Raw genomic sequence first — 11,226 nt, 5'->3', positions numbered from 1 at the left:
GTTTACCACCAAATAAATTCCTTTGATCATTAAGCTAATTCTGTGGATTGCGTAGTGATTTAATCACATTATCTGGTGCCCAACATGGGGCACCAAATGTAGTCAGAATTTTCTCTGGTCCTACCTGGCCTAGTGATCCGCAATCCATGTTTCTTCATTCCCATCCCGCCCTGCAGTCCTGCAGCTGTTTATAAAATAATCATTCAGAGGCTTATGTTAATTACCAATTGTATGGCCTACAGCAGGTGTCTTGCTAGCTAGCTCGCTCTTATATGTTAACTCATTTCTATTAATCTATAAGTTGCCATGTGGCTGTGGCATTACTGGTCTGCTGATATCTTGCTGTTCCTTTGGCAGTAGCTGGCATCTCCCCAGCCTCTGTCCTTCTTCTCTCTGTCCTTCCATTTGGTTTTCTTGCCTGGCTGTAAGCTTTCTTGCTATAGGCCAAAACAGCTTTATTTACTAACCAATGGGAACAGCATATATTCACAGCATATAGAAAGGCATCCCACAGCACTTCCCCTTTCCTATCTAATCAAAAAAAGGTTTTAATTTTAACATAGTAAAATTACATATAACAAAACAGTTATCAAGCAAGAATTATAGTTACAATATCTAGTCTATTTGTATTTAGGAAAATTAAAGACAATATTCTATCATCTATCTTCTTTTGTGATTCTAAAGTTTTACATATATATATATATATATATATATATATATATATATATATATATATATATATTATCATGGCTAAGGAAAGCTATAATTATAACAACTTCATAATATTACCTAAGTAATATAGGAAGTGCATTATAAGCAACTTCCAAAAATCTAGAATGAAAGAGACAGTTGGCTGCCTAGATAGTCACCCAAAGTTCCTCTGCAATGTTGGGGCATCCATCTTCAGCCTATAGGCCTAGAGTTTTTAGTTGCTTCTCCCTATGTCCTGTAGACTATCTAGCAGTTTCTTCTGCTTAGCAGGAACCTGAAGGGCCATCTTGCCTTGTTTGGGCAAAATTTAGTGGTCATTTTTCCATGGGTCCTGCATGCCCAATATATATAACATACTGTCAAGCAGTCCAGGCACAAGCAGTTTCTTGCCCAAATGGCCAGTTTTGCCAAGAAGATAAAACTCCATATGGAGTATCTTTGATGCCCATCTTCCTCTTTGAACTAAAGATATGATAGGATAAAAGGGGAGATTATTGAATCTACTTTTAAAGAATAACAACTTATTTAAAATATTTTACATTGCTATGGATTTTAGTTTATTGATACAAAATTAATTTTGTTACACTATATGTATATTTTTACTTGTTTAAGGTATTATGTTAATGCAGCTCTTTTAAAATTATAATACAAATAAATATATAATATAAATAAAAATATAATTATAATATAATTAAGAAAAACAGATTAATAGCCATCTAGGATAATCAAACTTATAGTCATGTTAATTAAATTTTTAGGTATATAAAGGTATACTTCAATTAGATAGGTAATCTTCAAACACTTCAAAGACTTACAGAATATGGCATTTAAAATGTTTTAAAAACTTAGACTTCTGTCAGATGTGGGGTTGATGAAAATCTTTTCCCATTCTGTAGGCTGTCGTTTTGTCTTATTTACTATGTCCTTTGCCCTACAGAAACATGCATCAGGATCATGATGGGGAAACATGCAGGGACGACCAAACCAAACAAGAGGGAACTCATGAAAGTTGGATCAATGGCTGTAGAGCCTAAATGGGACTGGACCAGGCCTTTTGCATGGTGAAACAGTTGTGTAGCTTGATCTGCTTGGGAGGCCCCCTGGCGGTAGGGTCAGAATCCATCTCTGGTGTGTGAGTGGGCCTTGTGGAGCCCACTACCTGTGATGGGACACCTTGTACAGCCTTGAGGCAGGGGGAAGGGCTTGTACTTGCCTCTACTGAATGTGCCTCCACATGGGAGGCCTTGCCTTCTTGTGGGAGGGAGTGGGGGATGGTTTGGGAGGGGGAGGCTGGGGGCAGCAGGAGGAGGGAAGAGGGGGATCTTTGATTGGTGTGTAAAATGAATGAAAATTTTCTTAATAAAAGTCTTGTAGAAAAAAAAAACTTATTTTTCTGGACAATGAGACATACCTGCTCCTGGCAGCCCTCAAGGCTGGCTTACCTGACAAAAGGATCAGCTCTAGTGTGATGCCCATATAGGGAGCTGTAGCTGAAAGTTTTTCTGGTCCTGCCTGGCTCCTATGGCCTCGCAGCTGCTCAGACCCAAATGAACACACAGAGGCTTATATTAATTACAAACTGTATGACCTACTGGCTCATGCTGCTCGCTAGCTAGATCTTACATCTTAAATTAACCCATTTCTATAAATGTATACTTGGCCATGTGGCTTGTGGCTTACCAGTATCTTTACATCTTGCTTCTCATGGAGGCGACTGGCAGCATCTCCTCCATTCTGCCTTTCTCCTTCTTCCTCTCTAGTTAGACTGTCCCACCTAGCCTTATTCTGTCTCACCATTGGCCAAACAGCTTTATTTATCAACCATTCAGAGCAACACATACTCACAGCATACAGAACAATATCATCCATCAGGAAGCAGAGTTTGCTTCTTCCGCACTGCAGACTGTGAGGGTCAGGACTAGCTCTCCTGATCTTGTGACCCCAGGGCCAACTCTCTCACCTGCTGCTGCAGGTGATAATGGGTGAGGGGTAGGGTGAGGATATCTTTCCCTCACCCATGCCACCACATGGCAGATGAGGGGAAGTGGGGTCAGTTCTCCTGTTCTCATACCCTCAGGGTCAGCTCTAGTGTGCTTCCTAGGTGAGGTGCATGGCTATGATGAGGGGTGGGACCATCTTTCCTGAATGCTGGGAGCTCTCCCTTGAGGGGTAGGTAGGGCCAGCTGGCCTGTTGCAATATCTAGCAAGGGGCAGGACCAACCATCTCAGGGCCAATGAAGGGCAGATTGGATCAGCATAGCATGGTTCCAATGATCCCCATGCTAACACTGGCTATGGGCATCACCATAGATGCCAACTCTTGCAGGACCATGGACCCAGACATGGCCCTTGACACAGGCTCCTGCCTAGACATCTCCATGGCTCCAAGTGGCAGCACTGGCCACCCAGATCAGCATGGCCCTAGGCACAGCATGGTCCTTGGACACTGACATGGTCCAAGGTGGCCAACCAGACCCCAGTCATCTGCATAGCCCTTGGTGACAACAGGAGCCCTGGACATCAACTCAGACCCTGGCTGCTGTAGGGCTATATACCCAGACATGGCCCTCTGCAGCAGCTCTGGCCTAGACAACACCATGGCCTGGGTGACAGCATAGGCCACTCAGATTAGGATGTGCCTGGAGGCAGCATGGCCCTCAGACACACTCATAGCCACAGGTTGCAGCCCAGACCACGGTTATCTATGTGGCCTTTGGTGGCAACATGGGCCATGGACATCAATACAGACCCTGGTACCTTCTTTTTATATGTATATCTCTATCTTCCACATTAAGAATCTTGGTTCCCAAAGACGTAGGAAATTACAGTTAGAACTTAAGATAATGAGTTACTTGTTTTATTCCATTTTATAATACAACTATGAATTATAACAGTTTGAATCTGCCTTTTATAAACTTGAGATTTATCTTTGCTGGGTATAAAATCTTTAGCTTACATTTTCTTTTCCCGAGTCTCTTAAGAAAAATGAAAGGTTATTCTGTGATGCTTTTGAGGGCATTATTAAAGCATATGTTCTTTACTACTTGATACCCAAAGGATTTTTTTTAAGTCCAGTAAAATTACAAGACTTTGTTTTGGTTATTTCAGATTGATTTTGCCAAGTTACAGAGTATTTTTTGTATGTACTTTACAGTATTTTAATTTGGTCTTAAATATTTATTCTATTTCCCAAATCTCTTTTAGAAACTTCTGTATTTTAAATCTTGTCTTCAATATATGCCATTTTCTCCCAAATCACTTTGCTCCTTCATTCATTTTGTTCTTTCATGCTTTAAATTCCTGGAGAATTAGAAATAGTTTCCTTTTGCCAGAGTTCTCTAGCCAAAATTTTTCGGAGTGAAACCTAGCTTCTCCTGGCATTCACAGCATCCTCCCAGAACTCCTTGCACTTAATGTCCGTGGAAAGGAAGGAATCTGAAGTATGTCACTGGTTGCACAGTATTTGTTTATATCCTATTCCCATCAAAGCATGACACATGCCAACCTCTTCATATGAGTCATGTGACCTTGCACCAGTCTTTGAAAGAAACATTACTCCTTGTACTGCTATGCTATGTTTTGGGTCATACACTGGTGAGCTGTTTTTAGGTTTATTCTGTTTCACTGGTTTGCCTTTCTACTCTGCATAAATACCTATTTTTTATTTTGTAATATATATATATTTAAAAATATTTTTATTTTATAATTAATTTAGTTTTACATATCAGCCACGGATTCCCCTGTCCACCCTCCTCCCACCCTCCAGCCTCCCCCCCCCCCACAACCCGCCCCCCATTCCCACCTCCTCCAAGGCATGATCTCCCCTGGGGAGTCAGCCCAGCCTGATAAATACCTATTTTAATTAATGTTTATTACAACATCCCAAACTTATTTCAATTCCTCCAGCTTTGTTTTCCCTTCACGATTGGCTTGGGTGCTTTTGGCCTTTGCTATGGCTGCTTGCATTTTTAGTTTGTCTATTTTAGTAAAAGCCTTGCTGGGATTCTGATGGAGTTAACTATAAATTAGCATCTTTACATGAGGCATCTTTATAATATTGTCTAGAAACAAACATGGTTTATCTTATCATGAACATAGTCATCTTATCATGAACATGGTGATCTTATCATTATTCAGGTCTTCTTTACCTTTTCTCCATAAAGATTCTAAATTACTCTTGACAGGAAGACATCTTGGATACTGAGAAATCTTAATTTACCACAAGTCTTTCCATGAGAGAGAAAAAAAGAGTGGTATTTCTAGAGTATATCATTTGGAGCATTAAACACGTATTTGATACCCAGGTAGAAAAATCAGTTGGCCTTCCTTAGCAGTGGCCAATCTTTGACACAGGCAGACATTAGGTCGAAGACAGTACATCCCTTATCTGTGCATTTGGTTTCCATGAGATCCTGCTAGGGACACCACAGAGGGATGTCAGCTACTCAGCAGGGTGTTCTAGCTTTCTGGTATACTTCCTCAAAGGAGCGCTGTAGTCTTTTTTTGTATCACCAAAGAGAGATGGCAAGAACATCACCCTTACAGGCCAGAGACCAACAAGAGGTAGGAAACTCAGGAAGAGCCTTTACAAGGAAATCAAACTGGCAGAGAGGGTGAAACACAATTTTCCTACTGTACATGATCTACTCTCAGTGGAGTTCTATGGAGGCAAAGGAAGGTGTCTGTAGCTACAGGAATTTCTTATGTATGCTCACTTAATACTTTATGTATATTACTATTTTCCCAGCAATTGTGACTCTGTGAACCCATACCCTCACAATTTTGTAGTTGGCTTGAACTAATGGGCATTTTCAGTATATATGCCAACCTGAAAAACAGATAATGATAATGATGTTAATTTATGCAGGTAAACATATTTTAGGTGAATTTTTCAAATGGTCTTAACAAGTGGGTACATAAGCAAACGCTCAGTGAAATGCCAGTTTTACATGCATTATTTCCTCTGTTAAACAAATTAGAAAAACGAATTTTTAAAAAATTATTAAGCAAAAGAAATATGCCTCCCTGAATTAATTTAATCAAAGTGGAGAATTAGGTAATGTTACATGTTAATATGAATTACTCTAAATTGTGAATTATGTTGCATTTGTATTTGGGCTCATTTGCATTATTTTTACTTGAGTGGCAAACATTATGACTCAGTTAGCTCAAGCCAATTCATGGATGTGTTGTTACGACCTTGACAATCTTATTTTTACACCTAACAGTCAACTGTGTCATACCAGAAAATATCTATGTATGGAGTTGTTGATTTAAAATGTATTTAAAATTCTGTTAAAATATTGAACTTAAAAGACTTCAACAGAACCCAGCCTTAAGGTAAATCTAATAGATATAAGTCAGATAATTAACAATACTTGGTTACAAGTATAGAATGGTTATATTGTCAAAGTTCCTCAATCTTAGGCACTGAAGGTAGAAACAAGAGAATCACTTGCCATTTTAAGAAAAATGACTATGTAAATCTTTTAGACCAAAAATAACATATAGTAGTAGCTATATTTTGATAGATAAGTACAGGTTTCAACAGCTAAGTTTAAAAAAGGAAATGTAGCACTGAAGAAAATGTATAGAATCATACTTGTACTTTCCTCATTGTATTCTGTCTCCCACCCCATTAAATAACATTATGCCCTGATGTATCCCCACAATTCATACTGTGATGCCTAACCCCCAACGTAATGGACTCTGGACAAGGCATGTTTAGGGGGTGATTAGTGTCCTTAGAAGGAGTTCAGAAATATCTCTTTCCCTTTTGCCATATAAAGACAGAAATATGTATGTGTGCATATATATGTTATAATGAAATCATTATTTTGGGTAAAGAAATATGTACATTCATGATCTATTGCACTAATCCTAAATGGTCTTATAATTAAAAAAACCCTCAGAGCCAGATATTGGGGTAAATGCTGAAAGATCAGTGAGACAAAGGAACAAGCCACTAGAGAAACTTCTCATCACTACCGAATCCTCAGAAGGAATGGAAGACGAGATCCTATTTCCTCGAATCCTGACTGAAAGCCTCTGAGTCCTCAGCAGAAAGGGCATCTAGTTCTTGTCTCCTCATACCTTATACGTCTTTCTCCACCCAGCCATTTCACTTCATTCCTAGTGCTGGGATTAATGGCGCATGTGCTTCCCCAATACTGGTAGCAAAGGCATGAAATCTCAAGTGCTGGGATTAAAGGCTTGTGAATCCCAAATACTGGGATTAAAGGTGTGTGCCACCACTGCCTGGCTCTATTTCCCTCCTAGACTGAATCATTCTCATGTAGTCCAGGGTAGCTTTGAACTCACAGAGATCCGAACAGATCTCTGCCTCCCAAGTGCTAGGATTAAAGGTGTGTGCCACCACTGCCTGGCATCTATGTTTAATCTAGTGGCTTGTTCTGTCCACGGATCTTCAGGCAAATTTTATTAGGTTACAACACAAAATCACCACAGATTCAGAAGTCTAGACATCAAACTTGTAAGTACTTGCAGAACACTCTCCAGCTTCCAGAACTCTAAGAAACATAATTGTTTTAGAAGTCACCCAGTTTGTGACACTTTTGTTAGAATGGCCCTAACACAATTAGAGAAACTATACTTTTCATGCAGGTATTCTTGGGGCTTGTCTTTCTTTTCCATTTTATTTTTTATTTTTTGTGTTTATCATGACACTGTTTCTCCCTTCCCTTTCCTCCCCTCAAACCCTACTACCTAGCCGTCCTCACTCTCATTCAAATTCATGGCCTCATTTTTCAGTAATTGTTATTGCATGCATCTGTGCATATGTCTATACATATATTCCTAAATACAACATGCTCAGGCCATATAATGTTACTTGTATGTGTGTTTTCAGGGCTGACCATTTGCCACTGAATGACCAATTGGTGTGCTTTTTCCTGAGGAGGATCCCCTCTCCTGCTTCCAACTTTTCTCAGTTGCCTATATTATAGGGTTAAGGCTCATGGGCTTTTCCCCATCTACTTTGGCCTGTCTATTGGTGGTATCTTTGTTCAGCTCATATTTGGGCAGTTATGCTGATGAGATTTTATGGCAGTAGCTTCTCATATTACTAGGAGACACAATCTCTGTTGCTTCTCTTCCACATTCATAGAACTGGCACATTCTGGATATGTATTGCAGTTACTTCACTGCTAATACCATTTGTAGCCTGGATTAATACATTATTTTTATCCTAAAGGGTTTATTCCTTCAGTTGTTTATTTATCTGTCCATTGAACAACCACTAATAGGTAAATCACTTGCATTAGTTACTGCTCTCAGTACTGTGGTACACACAAATTGCTTTTATAGTCTTTAAAACAGGGATATCCTTTACCTATACTGAATCATGATGGATACCATGTCCCAGGACATAAATGCTAGAGCACTTAATAGAATAACTTTGAGGAATTAATTCCGATTATTAGGTAAGGACACATTTTCTCAATTTAATTAAGAAATATTCTGGAAAATAATTCTATTATCCCAAATTTGGGTAATTCTACTGTAAATCAGTTGTTTACTAATAATAGTGAAATGGAAGATATTCCTCTAAATTGACTTCATATTTTGAACATTATGGCCATAAGATAGCATAGATTTAAATGTACACTTTCTCTGTACATAGTATAAATAATAAGCTTTTATGTTTAAAACCACACTACATAAGAGAATTCTGTAGGCATTTTTTAACTGCTCATTAGCATTTGGAGCTGCTGCTAATTCCCCGTTGTAGTGTTTTGTACAACGCAGCATACTTCTAGAAACCAATAGCACTCCACTCCCCATTTTGTAGTGGATATCTGTTCTATGACCCTGAAGTGCAGCCCTAGAGACGTAGCAGAAAACTACTCTACCTGCCTATGACCTTGAAGTACATGCCTCTGGGACTTGGATGCAGGACTGATCTAGATGGCAGGAACCACGTGAGACTGTGCTCCAGCATTCCAGAACCCGTGACAACTCGGTTCTGAACAGTGAGTTTTTCTCCCCTAATAAATTCCTTTGCCCTTTAAGCAGACTCTGTGGATTTCTCACATTACCATTTATTTGACAACAAAAAACGTCTCCAGACAATAATGCAATAGAAAACACTGACCACAAAAGTAGATGACTGGGAGACTGGAGAGGTGGTTCGGAGGTTAAGAGCACTTAACTGCTCTTGCAGAGGACCAGGGTTTGGTTCCAAGCACCGACGTGGTGGCTCACACCACTCTGTAACTTCAGCTCCATGGAAATCTGATGACTCTTCTGACCTTCCAGGGTTCCTGCATAAACACGGTTCCCACACATCCACTCAGGCGCCAGTACATACACACACATACATAAAATTAAATGTTTTTAAAATTAGATGACTGGTATCAAAGCCCTGTGGGCCTGGGTAGTTGAGATGACTCAGCAAGTAATGGTGCTTGCAGCCAAGTCTGACTATCTGAAACCCTAAGAGCCATGAATCCACATGGTAGAGGGAAAAAAACTGATTTCTGCAAGTTGTCCTCTGACCTCCACCCCAACCGCAGTGACCCCCGTGTCTCAAACACACACACACACACACAAATAAATAAATTATTTAAACCACTTCGGTCTTTAATTGTACCAGACACATTTGTAACAATAGCAGTCACACTGGAAATAACATTGCCATTATTTAAAATAATGATCAAGAACTTTGGCTTGCAGTTTATGATCCATTAGCTAAAAGCATCCCGCAGTTTACTGGAAAGGGGAAGAAAAGTACATTATTACTTACTGATCTTTTCCAATCTCTGAGTTTATCTCTTGTGTCTCTAAAACTTTTCCTTTGTAAAAGTTACTAAATTCTTGAAGACTACCTTAATATCTAGAAAATTTAATTGCAGAGAACTTCAGACAGCTCAACGTGGTTTGTCATGTCTCTAAATGCTCACTTCACTCTTAGGAGACTGAGGCAGAGAGGCCACTAACACCGGACTTACTCCCTAAGTTCAGAACTGTTAAACAAGTATGAACTAAATTTAAGCAAAGAACCAACAGGCCCCCCACAAGCAACTTGTATAGAGTAATAACCTTGTTTGTTTGTACCGATAAAACGATGCCAATTTAATATTTTGGTTTTGTTTGTTTTAAAGTAATCCCACACACTGTCTAGTATTAAACTGATCTCTGAGGCATGTGGAAGGAGTGTTGAAGACAATATACAGGTTAGTAAGTACAACTTCGCTTACAACTGCCAAAGCAGCACAAATGAACCACACAGTTCAAGTCTCCAGTCACTCCAGACACTTTAGGGGAAAGTTCATTGGAGCTTTGGCTTACATAACTTATTATACGGACTGGGGGGATGCTTGATGGGCAAGTCAGATCAAAATTCTGCCAAAGGAAGCATGGGATGCTCCTCTGTGTCAGCCACATTTCTCAGTCACTCTGTGTAAGTTTTTAACATCTTCAAATTTGTATTCTGTAGCAGCATGTAAAAATCACTACCATGTTAAACATATTCCAAGAATTCCTACATAACAAAGTCTGAACTCCTACACAACAAGGTACAAAACATTAACCTCACCAGTATTCTTCCAGAGCACGAGACTACATGCTATCATCAAATTCAGGAAAGTGATCCACAATCTAGTACAGATAACTCTCATTGTCTCCGCGTGTATCTCTACATACCCGTGTCTGTGATTTTCCTGTTTGACCTCTAAAACTAACGCAGTAAAAGTCGACTTGACAGCGTACCAAGAGCTACTATCACGTGAGTGCTAAAAGTTAAAAAGTGTTCTAATAGAACCTATTTTCAAGTTACTGCCGAAGAGCCCAGACCTTCTAAAACTCAACGCGCTTCAGGCCACGTTATTTCCGTAGTTTGGTGTCGGTTTGAGATAATCAGCCAGCACAGGTACTGCACCTGACAACCCCGGGGTCCCCAAGGCCATCGCTACAGCAACGCGTCCTGGCAGCTAGACAGGCCTGGGCCCAGCACGCGAAGCTCGGGGAACCGGGCTCCTCAGGGACCCGCCTGGCGGCGCCGGTGAGGAAGGCTGCACGACGCCAGGACCTCATCCTGCCCGTGCTCACTCAGCGAAACTGTACATGCCTCCGCAGACACAATGCCAGCCCCGCAGCGATGGCCCGGAACCGCTGCAGCTTTTCGCCCCGTCCGCCCACGGGCCCCACCGCGCTCGGAAGCGCGCGACCCGAGGCTCCTGCCAGTCCAGGGACCCCGCCCCTGCCCACGCGCGCGACACACACCCTAGAAGGCCCGGAGCAAGCGGCCCGGCCCCGCCCCCAGGCTCTGGCCCCGCCCCGCTCCAGCCCCGCCCCCTCGGTCTCGGTCCCGCCTCCGCCTCCGCCCGCTCCGGGGGAGAGCGGCTGTGCTCCCGTAGTGCACTTTTCTCTCCGCCCTCTCTCCCTTCGGAGAACCTTTCCACAAAGGCCTCCGGCGCGCCCGGGAAGCCCGACAGTCACACAAGAGTAACCGTGACTGAAGGGCTCCGGCTGCGGAGCTGGCGAGCTCCGCCCTCC

The sequence above is a fragment of the Peromyscus eremicus genome, chromosome 7 (assembly GCF_949786415.1).
Source record: "Peromyscus eremicus chromosome 7, PerEre_H2_v1, whole genome shotgun sequence".
Classification (NCBI taxonomy): Eukaryota; Metazoa; Chordata; class Mammalia; order Rodentia; family Cricetidae; genus Peromyscus; species Peromyscus eremicus.
Note: the sequence above shows the minus strand (reverse complement) of the source record.